The 14,554-nt window shown below is 40.7% G+C and overlaps 1 protein-coding gene across 12 annotated transcripts in view; it reads left to right on the top strand.

Moving 5' to 3' along the window:
- The window catches only part of NUMB (NUMB endocytic adaptor protein), a 90,637-nt gene continuing 76,083 nt past the window's right edge, over nucleotides 1–14,554 (top strand). For 2 of the 12 annotated variants that reach the window (XM_053981359.1, XM_053981352.1), the window contains exon 1: nucleotides 756–809. The gene's annotated coding sequence lies outside the window, so the exon portion shown is untranslated. Of the gene's footprint in view, nucleotides 78–755; nucleotides 810–14,554 lie in introns of those variants that run through there. The other 10 variants (XM_053981362.1, XM_053981361.1, XM_053981364.1 and 7 more) reach the window with 8 other exon arrangements.

The following is a 14,554-nucleotide window of genomic DNA, read 5'->3' as shown; positions in this document are numbered from 1 at the left end:
GCGGCGGCGGCGGCGGCGCTGCTCGGTGGCGACGGGCGGCGGAGGAGGCGCCGGAGGGAGGTGGCTGCGGGTAGCAGGTGAGCACGGCCGGGCCGCGATGCGGGGAAGGGCCTTCGCCGCGGCGGCCGGAGCCGCAGGCGGGCGCGACGGGGTCGTGCCAAACCCCGCGGGGCGCGGGTGGGTCCGGCGGCGGGGGGGGACGCCGGAGGCGGGGGAAGCTTGAGGGGCCGGAGGGGATGAGGGGGGGCAGGGGTACTCCGGGAGAGTGCGTGCGGAGGCGGGGGGCGATGTGGGGGCACCCTCCGGTCCCCGCCCCGGCGGGGGGCGGTGGGGTGGGGCGCGATCCCCGCCGTGCGGTGGAGCGGGGGCCCGGCGCAGGTGGAGCCTGCGGGGGGCGGCCGTGGCACCGAAGGGCCCTGCGGGGAGCACCGAGCCGCCGGCCCGAGGAAGCGACCCTCGGGGCGGCGCCGCTTCGTGGGATTCTCCCGGGGCTGCCTCCTGTGCCTGCGGTCTCTCCTAGGCCTTGAATCCCGGCCAGGTTTCCGTCAGAGGGTCCCTCCGGCGCGGCCGCTCCCGGGCGCTTTGTATCGCTTGCCGCCCCTGCGTGGCCGTGGGAACGAGTGGGGGCTCCGGGAAGTAGGGGCTTTCCCGAAACTCGCTGCCTCGTCTCAGATGGGGCTGGGGCGCTGTGAAGTTCGAGAGGCGTCGGGACGAGGCTTTTGGGCGATGGTGCTGACGACCCAGTCTGGCAGCGGGAGTTGTAGGGGAAAGGGCCCCCGTGAACAGCGGGGCTCGTCTCTTTTCACCCGGTTCGTGGCTTGGCCGGTGCCTCAGTGCGTGTGCGGCAGCTCGCCAGGCTGCACAAAGGAACAGCCGGCCGGGTTCGGCCCGTCCTGCGGGTGCAGGAGGGATGGATGAGCAACAGCGTGCGGGGCGGGGGCTGCGGTGGGCCCGGGGAGCATCGCCCCGCTCCGTGCTCGGTCGTTCACGAAGGGTTAAAATGTAGCTCCCTTTCGGAGTGCCCTTAACTCCTTTTATTGCGCTCATGGAGATGAGCAGTATTCGAGAATGAAATGATGTATCCTCACAGCAGAGTTAATGTCTTGCAGCAGCTCTGATCTACAACTCCTTGGGTCCAGTAGATTTATATAACCTGCTCATTAATGGTTTATGAAATGATAAGGGAGCTTTTCTGTGTGCTGCTGTGTTTTCTGTGTTGTCAATATTTCCTAATTCAGCTGGCTGAAGCAGGAGAAGCTTATAGTTGTCAACAATGTATATTTCTACCATTTAAGGGATTTTGTTTTGTTTTGCTGTCGTTTAGTATTTTTGATTATTCTGCATATCGAGATAGGCTCCTGAATGAGAAGAGTGAATAAAATGGAAGGCAGAGTCATTCTCTTTGGCTACAGTAATACTCTAGGTATGACTTGTAACAAAAAATGTGAATATTTAAATGGATTTCTGACTCAGTTCTATTTGACTTATTGATCTATGGTTACTGCTAAAATGGTCTTAATGATTATGCAGAAGTTAATAGTTACCATAGAGAAAGAGATTGTTTTTCTGTTCATCAGTGAGTCTTTTCCATTTCTTCATCTCTTGGCAATTGTCTGTGGAAGTGCTGTTTTTTTCCCCTTAGCAAAAGTCTTACAGAAGAAATCAGGATGTGAACAAAGTCCAAAACAATGAATTTCAGATGTGTTCATCCTTGCCTGTGATTCTAGGAGTCTTGGTACCCTGTGTTATCCTACAGTAAAAGCTTTTTAATCTGTAATTGCATATAGTGTTGGTTTTAAGCTGCAGTGAAAATTCAGATTTACAGAACTCTAAACCTAACACAGAAAATATTTTTTTCCTGAAGTATACATGTGAAATGCAATTCAAATGAACCATTTAAATCCTTACTAGCAGAAAATTTATTTTTCATTCTTGGAATTACTTTCCTGCATTTATTATTTAGCTTAAATGTGTGGAAACTGAAGGCGCATGTAAACTAGTCAGAGCAGACAAGTTTGTTTATCTTCTCACCTAGTGTTGTGAAACCTTCTGAGTTTTTGTTAGTAGTTTGACAGCATTATGCATTTGGGAAGAAAAAAACCTAAACCAACAACCCACACTGGGCTCTTAAAACTTGCCAGACTTCTAAGTCTTACATTTTGTAGTTTGATAGAGCTGCTTGGTGTCGGAATGATCTGTAAGTAATTTTCTTTCCTACCATAATGGGTGTGATGGATTAAAAACTTTCTGAAATGGTACTGAAAGTCTTTGCAAAAGTGCTTCCTTCCTCAGGAATAGAAGCTATTGGGAAAAACATACTGTAGTAGATTTTTTTATTGTGTGTTTGTGAGAGCCTATTACAGCACTGTGAAGTATGTCTTGAATTCTGCCTATATCTAGTTTTATTCCACTAGTAATATTGATGGAACTGCATAGCATTGGAAAAACATCTCTCTAATGCTATAGAAATTTAATCTTTTGTACTCTGGAAAAGATGATTTACAGAAACTGTCAAGTAAGAGACTGGCAGCCAAAGCTGGTCTAATTGGTGACTTTGGAGTTGTATCCTACTTACTGCACTCATCTACTTGTTTGACACTCGGCTGACTTTGTTCTTTCTTTAGGAGAGGGGTCAAAGTTTACTTATATTTTTATTTGTTTTGCCAGCTTATCAAGCAAGCTTGGTTTAAACTAATGTGAAATCTTGTCCTTAATCTTGTTTTTGGAGTTTGCTTTGATTAGTGAACATATATTAAAATCACAAATTTCTTGTTAAGTCTCAATTGATCTCAAAATATTAATAAGTGAAATTGGAGCATATTGCCTTTCTTTTCCTGCAGAATACCAAGCATAAATTCAATCAAGCTAAGACTTAACATGTCCTCTACAGTCATATTATTGAATTACCACCAGAGCAGCTTTGATTTTTCTGCCGATGCTTTCACCAAAAGGATCTGTTTTCCCCTGTTAGTCTTTCTTTGCTGATCCAGCTGAAAATGGCTGTACAGAAAAATGTTAAGCTTCAGTTGGATCAACTGCCTGAACTGACTTAATGGCTATACAAATGTTATTGCTTGCATAGGAGGAGGAGGCTGTGACCACTCTTTGCTGAAGCAGCTCAATTTTAGTTTTGCCTGATAGTTCTGCCTTGTCAATAGACTTGACAGCTTAAACTGAAGCTCTGGTGGCCGTGTCTCCTTCTTGACTGTGCATCTTCAGCTGCTGGCAAGGAGACCTTTGTGGCTGTGAGTTAAGTGAAGTCAAGGAGTTAATCAGGTGGTTAATTGCTTTTTTTTGTTTTGTTGAATTTTGGCTAGACCATGTATCTAAACAGGCTGATCATCCAGGTTAGGGAGTGTAAGTGGGACTTAGGTTGAAGTGGGGTTGGAGATGGGGCTCTGATTGAAATTTCTTTGAGTTTTTCTGGAACCATACATTTCCATCAGCGTGACCTGGGTTAACAAGGACCTATGGCAAAGTGTTTCAAGCTGGCTTGGCAGGTAAAAATCACAATAAATTGGAGAGCGTTCTTCCATTTCTCTCAGCTGGCATGTTGATGTGGGTGGTAACAGTAATGAGCAGAGGATGCAGAACTAGCGATGTGCTCAGCGCAGTAACCTCAGACTGACACAGCTGTGTCTGGAAGGGGATTTGTTCTCATCCTAAGGGTGGGATCCATCAAATGCTCATTTTGAACTCATGTTCTTTATGGTGTATAGTTAAAACAGATGTTGCATCAGAAAGAACAAAATTTTAATAATAAGCAAGATCAGTCAGACTCTTCTGTTCTGCTGTGCAGGATGTGGTTTTTGTTGTTGTTTTGTGGGTTTTGTTTTTTTTTTTTTTCCTTGTTTCTTTTTTATTTTCCTTCATTTTTATTGAGCAAGACTTGCAACTGGCAGATACTAGTTTGGATGTATAAATGGCATCATGTCATATGTAGCTGCAGTTAGACATTCATCCAGACTCCTTTGAAGCGTGTAGTTAGGTGATAGCTCTGAAAATGTGAATTGCTTTGTTTGGCATTTGTCTTACATAGTAATTCTTTGTGGAGTCCTGGTGTTCTGTAGTAGTAATTACCAGATGTGATGACTTTAAGATGTTTCTGTACGGTAACTTTTGTTTCTGCAGAGTTGTGACTGTAAGTGTGTCAGGACAAATTTATTAGTGTGTGAGAAATTGCTTAAAGGGAATACATATGCCAAAATGTAAAGGTGCTCTTGAGGAAAATATAAAGCCATTAATTTCAGAGTCTGGGGATCTGAAACAAGCTCTTGGCTTCTTTGAGTACTGGGTCTGTAGGATTTTTGAGATTTTGCTGGTAGGCTTTGATACTGAAGCCAGAGCCAAAGTTGTTACCTTTCTAAGTGAAACTGTGGTTTCAAGTACAGTGTATTAAGACTTGGACCAAACAGTTTGGAATCTTTTTCTGATTACCTTTCCTTTTCTAAGAAACAACAGACTGGAACTTCCTGGTGAAGTGAATTATAAGCAGTACTGTAGGTATACCTAGAGAGTTTATTCTTCAGAACTGCTTTCTGTAGGTGTGTGCTTGGTCATTGGCCTGGGCTTGTTCACTGATCTAAGAGCTGCAAGTGTTACTGAGACTAAGAAAAAACATGTACTTGGCCAGAACCACTCTTACTGCGTGCTAGCTCTTCTAAGTTTGGATGTGACCACTCTTAATCAGTTTATTTTTCTGGGGCAAAAACTCCAAGCATCAATGATCTCTGTTTTCTTCTTTTTATGTTGTTTCAGCAATTCAAGTCTCTGTTGAGGCTCTACTCTCAGTTGTGGACTGATTTTAGACTGTTAAAGAAGCTTGTTTCTGTAATCCACCAGGACTGGAGATACCTTGGCATTTCCAATGCTGTGCAGCTTGCTGATGGGCACCACTGAGCATATGAGAGCCAAACTCTCCTCGTTATTCAGTGTGCCTTGTAGTGCTGAGTGGCTCATAAATGCTTGGATCTTTAGTTAGCTGATATCTTTGTGTGTTGCCTTAAGATTTTGAGTGAGGATAGTCTTTTTTCAAAGGCATTAATTCATCAACTGCTGTAGTAAAAATCTGTGGAGACATGTGAAGGAATTTGTTCCCCATATGGAGGAATGACACAAATAGAAACTTGGTTCACAATTAATATAGGCTGGGTCTAGCTTTTGTTTAGTAACTAATGATAAAAGTGTTGGATTTATATTTTCCCACAGTATAAGGGAAAAGCCTGTTCCTGCTTTCCAAATGTGTTTAACAGCAAACTTCTAATTTTGTTCTTGGATGTTTTTTTCTGAAACTCAGTAGAACAAGACTAGTTCACATGAAGCAAGGAGCTGAGTACCATAGTCTCATGAAATTAATTGCTGTTTTTTTTTTTTTTTTCTCTCTAATATTTGTTTCTTACTCAAATTAATAATCTAAATTCTGTGGGGAAAAAAAGCAGTAGGTACTTTTTGTTACAAAAAGACAGTTGTTATTATTTTGATTTGTACAGGTGTCTGGCTGTAACTGTAGGACTATAGAGCTCTATAGGTTGTGCTTTGAGGGTTGTGGCTTCCTCATGTCTCAGCTGTGGATCAGATGAATTTTCCAGCATTTTCCTGTGTTTTACTACTACTATGCCTTTAGCATATACTTTTTTTTTAAGGCTGGCCAGAGTCTGCTCAACACGGTATTTCTGCTGACTGTTTTTGATTTCAAAGACTGAGATGCGACACTGTTTCCAAAAAGCCTGTGAAGATTAATCTGGTCTAAAAAGTCTGAGAAAGAATTTACCCATCATTAGTGTAGTACTAGTCAAGGTTTAGTGTTTTGGGCTGGGCTGGGGTTCCTGTGCAGTTTCTTCCTTGTAGTTCTGATCAGTGCAGAGTCTGTATTTATGTTGAGTCATCACATTTCAGGTTGAAATGTACATCACTGATGCATCAAATTCCCTAACCCAGTCTGAAAACCTGAGTATGAGAGTTAGATTGTCTAGTTTAAGGTCTTACATAAATCAGACTTCATAGGATTGAGTGGCTGTGGTATTGGTTTTGCTTTTTGTATTTTAGCACATACCTACTGATAGAGTGGCTTTTTGGGGGGTTTCTTTCCCTTCCCCACTGCTATTCATTCATAGCAGTGTTTTGCTATGAGTGAATATAATAACTCGGTTGGGGAAAAGAAAAAGTTTTACACAAAATGGCTTGCCTTCTCCTGTTGCAAACTTTCTCTCACTTGCAGGTATTTGGTTGATTTGATAGTGTATTGCTCTCTTTCCTCTCCTGCATTTCAGGCAAAAAAAAAAAAAAAAAAAGAGAAAAAACAAAATATGTATTCCGAGGTGAGAAACTTTTTTGGAATGTGATGCGTCCTGGAATTTTCTGAGATGCTGGATCATGACTTATCTCCAGTTGTGCCTGATGACAGCTAAACTTCTTGCACTTCTGAATTGCTGTTCAGTGTCCCAGGACTGCCCGACTGTATATTCATTTCTTGAATTGAATAAATGATTTCCTTTTTCCAGGTTTGTTTTCAGCAGGATCAGTCCCTGTTTTCACTTCTGCAAGCACCCTGGAGGTTGGGTCAGAGAGGACAAACAGAGGGGGTGTGCTCTTGCTAAAAGGAAGTGACATGGATCCGGTGCCGGATAATGTAACCATGATGTAGTACCTTTTGGAAATGGTTCTGCTCACCTGCCTCCCTCACCCTCCAAAGATCCCACCTGAGATGAAGATTATGCTCTTCCCTGGAGTTTCTTCTAGGTGCATAAGTGATGTCTGTGGCACAAGTAGTGATGGCTCTGTCCTTTTTCAGTAGAGAAGTGTCTGTAGGTCCAATTACCTGAGCTGTAAGCTGCTGATCGTTTTGTTACGGAGATGGGAGCACATTTCATATCCATCAGTGACAGGACATCTCCAGGTACTGTCACATTGGTTTGTTGTCTGCTTCTAGCAGATACCAAGATTTTGTTTAAACCAACTGGGTCCTACTCATTGCCTTGGTTCTTTCTTGCACCTCACATAGTGCATCACAGTCTAGCAGCCTGAATTAGTTCTGTCTTTTCCATAATGGCCCTAGAAGTTGGGGTTTCTGCAAGTAAAGGCCGTGCAGCCATCTGAGCACAAGTAAAGAGGGGTAACTAAATTGATGTCTTTATTTTTCATGGCGTTAGATCAAGTGAGAAATGGAACTGGCTGGTGTGGGCAGAGTGTAGGCAAATGCTAAAATGATTAATGTGGTGATCAAGAAGACACTGTTTATCTTGCTAATGTTAATGTTATCTTAGGGAAAAGAAGAGTAGTGAAGAGTAGTCCCAAAATCTTCCTTCCTTTGGATTTTCTACAAAGAATAGGACTACTTCTCTTACAGAGGACTGGTTTTTTTTGTTCCCCTTCACACATTGTCTCTGGCTCCAGAGACATTTAGAAATAAACAAACATGCTTGCTTAAATCTTATGTGGCTTTTACACTGGAAATGATTGCTTATTGTTCAGCTCACTGTTTCAGTGTTTAGTCTAGGTAAATGCTGCATGAGCTTCTTGTCCTCTTTCAGAGACAGTCTTTCAGCTTTCTAATACTCATCATTGCTCTGAGACACATCACGTGTTTAAAAACTGATCAGTTGCAGCTGAAATAGCTGCTATCATGAAATACCTAATGATGTGTTGACTCATGTGTGAGAGATGACACTGCATCCGGTCTAGTTCTGTACGGAGATACCAGATCAATCTGCTGTGAGTTGTCCCAGTTTCTTCAGTGGAAAGGGACTGGCATCTGCCAGTCTTGCATTATATCACTCTCAAAGCATGAGGACGGCTGTTCTTTGGTAGGTGTAAAATGTCTATAGCTGTCATATTTTGAAATTTACGTTAGACTTAATTTCATCTTCCATCCAGGACTTGATTTCAGATACACTTTGGGGCATAGATAATTCACGCAGTTCATGACCAAAAATTGTGGGTTTATACTGCGCTTTACTTGGTTTTCTATGTGGTGTAGTATTTATAAGGCATGTATGGCTGTCAGGGCTCTAAACAATACTGGCTTAAAGCTGTAGGCCTAATTTTTGGGGTAATCTCATTTCATAAAGTTGGGGATGGTACTGGTGTGAAATATGCTGGGAATTGCTTCTCTGCACAGCTGTTTACATGAAACTGTGAACAGCCTTCCTACTCAGGACTTAATAGCCCTTGAGACCTAAGCAATGAGTGTGTTGAATTCTGGTAATTCTTAGCTCTTGCTTCTTTTAGGCACCTCATTGTTATTGAAGACAGTGATTAGTTTAGGGATGTAGCAAGGATGGTCTTGGGGATTTTTTTTTAGTTTTTTTTCCCCCAGAAGCACCACATTCGGTGGTGCTTTCATCTTTTAAAAACAAACACAGTTTGTCTGATGTGTTAGGTGTCAGTAACGAGTACGTATTTAGCTTCAATATGCTGTTTACCAGGTAATGTTTCCCTAGTAATCCTGGTATGCAGTGTATAGAGACCAGTCTCATTTACGTGTAGGTGTTAAAGCAAGCTGCATTACTGTATTAAATTAGCTATGACATAATTCTGTGTTTGCTTTGGGGACTTCATTATCTGCTGTTTTAAATTTGGAACTGGGTTACAGAAGTTCCTGGGTTTTAGTCTTAATTCTTTCATGTAATTTAGAAGTTGTTTTTATTTTTCTGAAGATAGGAAATTGTGTCCCCCATGTCCTCCCCACAGGCCTTTAGTCCTAATAACATTTATAAAGAACTTAACCAAGAGAACTGTCATTAATACATATTATTTCTGACATATATATTATAATTTCCTATAGGAGTTGAGATCATTTAAGTTCACATGCATGGAAGATGTGTTGGGTGATTACTGTTTGTATTGTAACATATTTTGTTACTCTGTGTTGTCCAGAGCAAAATTAGGGAGGTTCTTCACATCCACTTAAGATTTTTATGTCTCACCTGTTTGGGTATAGAAATATTACTTGGCTTTCATCTGAAAGGTGATCAGAATAGTTTAACATGCTTAAAATTCACCTTTACTCTGTAGTAAGTCTAGATCACTGTATAGTGGTCTTAAAGGAAGGAGCAGAACATTTCTTCTAACTGAGAACATCTTCTAATGGAACATCTGAATATCAGAAATTCAGGTCATCAGAAAGGGGAAGAGGCAGGGCAGTAGCAGATTGTGTGATTTTGTGAAATCAGTGAAGTAAATCCAATGTGAAGGACTTGGTCAAAATAGAATTTTTGTGGTACACAGGAAATAAAGGATATTGAAGAAAATTGCAAATTCGTTGCTAATTACAGGAAATAAAGGATATTGAAGAACATTGCAAATTCGTTGTTAATTTTGCAAATTAACATGGTTCATGGTGCAGCAGCACAGATTTGTTGAGAAGGAGGGTGGTTCATGGATCCTCTGCTGTTTTCTTTTCCTTTTTACTTTTTTTTTTTAAATTTATTTTTCAATTCTCCTTAATCTCTTTCCATAGGAGCTTCAAGGTAAAAGATGCAGGTTCTAGTAGTGAAAGGCAGACTTGTGAGATCTGGCTTAATTTTTATTTTGTTCTACAGATGTGTTCAGTGATTGGTTATTTGTGGTTAAATCCAGAAGACTTACATTTTTCCATGTTAACATTTAGGTTCTTGCCATGCCAAACTCCAAGTGATGAATCATGTTTTAGTTCTCCTGTGTATGGAAGAATCTCATGGAAATGAAAGGGTATTTACTGCTTAGTGTAGAAAATAAGACACAGAGTCTAGAGTCAAGTCCTCTTACTTTCTAGCTTATAACCCTTGGGATTTATAGTTGTATGCCTCCTTGGAAGTTTAAAACCTTTCTGTGGTTAATGGGTTATTCTTTCTAACACATGTGCCTCTAGACAGGGTTATGACATTCAGAGAAGCAGACAAGGGGATGAGCTGTTAGCTCAGACGTGTTTCCCAAGCCAGTCTGTTCACTAACAAGTGGTTTTGATCCTGGCATTGACACTAGTGGGGATGTCTAAGGGAGACCCAGGATATCTCATGAATTCCTACCCTGACTGCTGCCGCTGGAAGAACTGTTCTCACTGTCCACTGTGTACTTCTGCTGTGCCTTTTGTATTTGACTTTCTCATATACCATAACCATTCAACGAAGCCAGCACAAGGTATTTTCTGCTGCTGTGGTGAGCTGGATTGGCTCCAAGAGGTCTGGCAAATGCTGTCTAAGGAAGAATGGGAACTAGGGGGAGCACTGGGCGGGTGGGTTGGCATAGCCACCTCCTGCAAACTTCTTTTAAATGTGAGTGAGTCATAATTAAAGTTCTCCAGTGGAGGGGATAGAGAAAATAATTTACAGATAGCTTGATCTAGCTCAGTTTCCATCTGGAAGTAGGATGCTGATGATTTTTGAGCAAAGGAAGTTGTTTGTGTTTTTTGAGAGGGCAAGTTGCACAAAATAGTAAAGAAAAAAGGAGCTACCCTTGAAAAAGTACAGTGTTTCAACTTTTTTTTTGAGGGAGAAGTGTTTCATAGCATCACTTTGAAGGTGTTCCTTATTCCAAAAAAAAAGAAATAAAAGGATGCACTGGACTAGAGAATTGGGCCGAGGGCAAGCACAGCCTTCTAGCCCAGTTGTGAGGGCCCCTTCTCAAGGAAGTGAGAATGGTGGAATTAGTGGTGACTGACTTGGGGACTTTTTTCTCCCCTCTTTAGTGTATGGACGTTGTATGTGTTTTTGCTTTAAATGAAGGCTGCTTGGTCAAGTGGCAATAAGTTAGTGTTATGTGGATAGGGGTGAACTGCACAGCCCTGATTAGAGGGAACAAGTGCTGGGCTTGCATGTGAACAGGTCCATTAGAGAATTTCACTTACAAAGAACCTTGAGCAATGGCAAAGTTTAGGCTGTGAGAGGAAGGAGGTTATTACTTGTGATCCCTTAATGTGTTTTCATTTTACCCCCTTGCTGACTGTTCTTTCTGCCTCTCGGGGAAGGAAGAAGCAGCTTTTGTCTATGTAGTCTACCTACAAAACCTTGTTTTTTTCAGGAGCCACCTCTTACAGAGAGCTCTGAGCATTGGTTTTTTGACACTGATGCTGTAATGGAAATAAGCATTTATATGTTAGTTTCCAAAATGTCTTCATTTAATCAGCTCTTGCTTTCAGAAAGGCTGCATTGTATTTCTTCCCTTGAAACCCTGAGGCACCAGGGAGCGCAGGTGCAGCCAGTTGCCTCAACTGTTTAGTACAATCTGTAGAATTCCATCTTCCACTTGTTAAAGATGTAGAACCATCATTTCACTGTATCTTACATGTTACAGGCAGTAGCTGTGACATGGTCACTCTGTTACTCTAAGTGCAGCATCAAGTCAGTACCTTTAAACATTAACTTACTTTCTTAGCAAAAGGCTGTAGCAGTACCAGGTACCCACATCTGGACTGGGAACATTGTAGCTGATTATCAGGTTGTTAGTTCCCAAAGTCTGCCAAGAATACAGAGTTTTTAGGAAAAAAAATAAAAATAGCCTTTCTAAAGGAAACCTAAAGTATAAGTGAGTTTAATTAAGTTGGAAAATTCATCAGCGTTGATCCGTTTTTTAGGGAGGTAAACACCTTGTATTTATGGAAGAGCTAAAGAATTTTAGCCATGAACGAAATGCTCCATGATTCTAGACTCAGGAAACTTTATTTGGGTAGGAGGAAATGTTTTAATTTCAGTCTGCTCCAGCCAACCTTTCTGTAATACTCCATGATGTTAAATGCCAAGTAATGACTGTTTTTAGAAGTTATTTTGAAGTAAACTTGCATGTTCCATATAAGCTGGGAGAAGAAACTGAATATTAAGTACACTTTGATCTGCTTTTGTGATAAAGATGCCTGCTGTGTTTATTCAGCTATACTTTGGTACTTTATACTTACCATTTCTATGGAATTTTCTGACTCTGTTAGTCTAAATTCTCCTGTTTCTCTGAAGAATGGTGATTGAACTTTTCTGTGTGCAGGTCTGACTTTAAAAAGGCAATAAAATAGCAAGGTCTGAAACACGTTGCTTCCTGCTTTTAGTTCTGTGATGTGGACATCTGATCTAGAAAAATCTTAATAGGATTATGTGTGGTTTGATTTTATTAAAATTAATTTTGCTCCAAACTTCCCAACGTAACTGTTGTCAGTCCAGTTTTATTGTGGATGCTGAACTGTGTGTGCTAGTATAAAGCCTGGATGCTTTTGCCATTTAAACACTGTAATCTATTCCTGCTCTTTGTTTTAAAAGCCTCTAATTTTGATACTATTTGTAATTTACTAATGGGATGTTAGTTGTGCATAAACTGTAGTAGGAATGGTCAATTGTGAAAAATGAGTGTGCACTTTTCTCCCTACCCCCTTCATTCTGGTGTGCAACACTAAATTGACAACTTACTTGCTGGGGCACAGCTGTGATTTGACTCTTTTTGCCAAATGAAGTTGTCAGGTCTCCTGTGTGTTAATGTTCTAAAGCTGATCCAATAAGCTCTGTGTGTGTGTTGGACAACTCTTATTTTTATGTCTAAAGAAATGAGGGGTTATTTGTATTACAATGTCTTCAAAATGGGTGTTCTGTACTTTGGGAGAACCTTTACCAGTTATTCTAGTAATTAATAAATATGTACGGACAGGCATTCAGATTTTTAAAATCAGAGGCTTATCTGTGCTAAGCAAAACAAAATCAGGTATTTGGTCCTTGTTCTGCTGGGGCCTAAGATCAAAATTCCTGCTGAATTTGGCAAGCAACTCTTGCATTGTTTTCTGAACATGTTATTTTTTATGATTTTTTTATTTTAACTTCCTTGGTGCCTTCATCTCTGTGAAATAGCTTGTACATGGGCACTAGTGTGCTGCTGACAGGTGTCAGAGTGGCCTGGGTGAAATGAAGTGTGAGACTTGTACTTAGGTGTGGAGATAGTCCTACAGATACAACTAAAGAAGAGAGCTGCAGAGAAGTCTGAGCCTGAGGAAACCTATAAAAAGTGGATGCCTTTGAGCAGTATTTAATGCAAAGAAGATGTTAGTGTAATGAAGGTGATTGATAATCCAAGTTATTAGCTGACATCTTCCCTCCTGAAATGATTACTTATGTAACTAATTTGATTTTCTTAAATTATATAGTGAGAATAAATTGTCTTTGAGTTACCTTCAGTCTAGCTAGTTTTGTGGTTTAATTCTGACTAGCCATTATTTAAGGTTCTGACTTTGCAATTGTTTCAATGCAGCTTCCCTAAGAAGAAGCTTTACACTATAAATATGAACAGGTTTGCTTCAAAGTGAAGAGTTGAACAGAAATTGAAGTGGGAAAAAGGCTGAGAGTTCAAAGTGAGAATCCATATTAGTGGAAACACTTGTGTGAGGCTTTTGGAGAGCAGCTTTTGTTTGATTCTGAACTAGTCTGGATGAAGTCCACCTTTTTATAATTGATATTTAAAGGGTTTTTTCCTACTTATTTCATAAAACTTGATCAGGAATAAAATTAATTTTCTTCTTGTCAAACCTGGTTTTCCATTATTCTTCAAGTGGGAAAGCTTAAAACTTGTAGAAAACTTGAAAGGACAGATCTTAGCCTGGAAAGGCACATTTTCATACTGAGAAGATGAAACAACAATTCCTGCTTCTTTCTGTATGTGGCCTGCTTGCTCAAAGCAGGCAGAACCTAAGAGGAAGCTTTTACCTGAGTATGGTTTCCAGTTCTTGTGCCTTTAGATCAGCACCATTCTTCTAAATGCTGAGAGTGTTTTCAGGAGGCCTTTGCTGCCCTTTGCTGCTGTAGCTCAAGGATCAGGTTCTGGTTTCAGAGTGATTGCTAACCTACAGGCTGACTAAATTGTGCAAGGGAAGATCTTTCTTCAGAAGTACTGGAGAAGTCAGTGCACAGTTATTTTCCGTTGAGGTGGCTTGTTTTATTAGTATGGAGATAATGGTGTCTGCACCTAAGAATTACTCAGGCTGCTTAAAAACTCTTGCTGTTCAAAGGTAGGTTCTGCCTCGTGGCTCTTAGGTCCCACGCTACGTTAACAAAAGCAGCGATCCTGGGTGAGGCAGGTGTAGAACAAGTCTTTTCTTCCTCCCACGGTCTTATTTTAAGTTTGATCTTTTTTTTTTTGTTTTTTTGCCTTCATTTTCAGGGGTTAAAAAATACAGTAGTTCCTGAAGACAAAAAGGGTGTGTTCAAAATATACTTCAAGGAGAGAAAAATAAATATAAGAAATTAAGTAGTTAGGGGTTTTAAGTACATGGTGAGGACTATCTATTTAAATAAAGGTGATTTGCAAAGCTTCTGTGTCTTTTGTTGTTTTGTTTTGTTTTTTTAATGGATTCCAGAGCCACAACATCTACTATGATTTTTTAAAAATCAATTCTGGATGCAAAAGTGAGGGAAGGATCTCACAGTTATGATGAGTCACAAGTTTAATTTCATTTTGCAATTAGTTCAGTCATGTCAACTGAAGCTTTTCACGCTTACAAATTCAGTACTGTTCATTATTAATATAACAATTAGAATTTGTGTTAAAACAGCTAAACACACAGAAATCCTCTGTCATTGGCTTTATTGAGAGTGAAGATATATCCACTGAAGCA

The sequence above is a fragment of the Vidua macroura genome, chromosome 6 (assembly GCF_024509145.1).
Source record: "Vidua macroura isolate BioBank_ID:100142 chromosome 6, ASM2450914v1, whole genome shotgun sequence".
Taxonomy (NCBI): domain Eukaryota; kingdom Metazoa; phylum Chordata; class Aves; order Passeriformes; family Viduidae; genus Vidua; species Vidua macroura.
The sequence above is the reverse complement of the archived record's forward strand: the minus strand, read 5'-3'. Positions and strand labels throughout refer to the sequence as shown.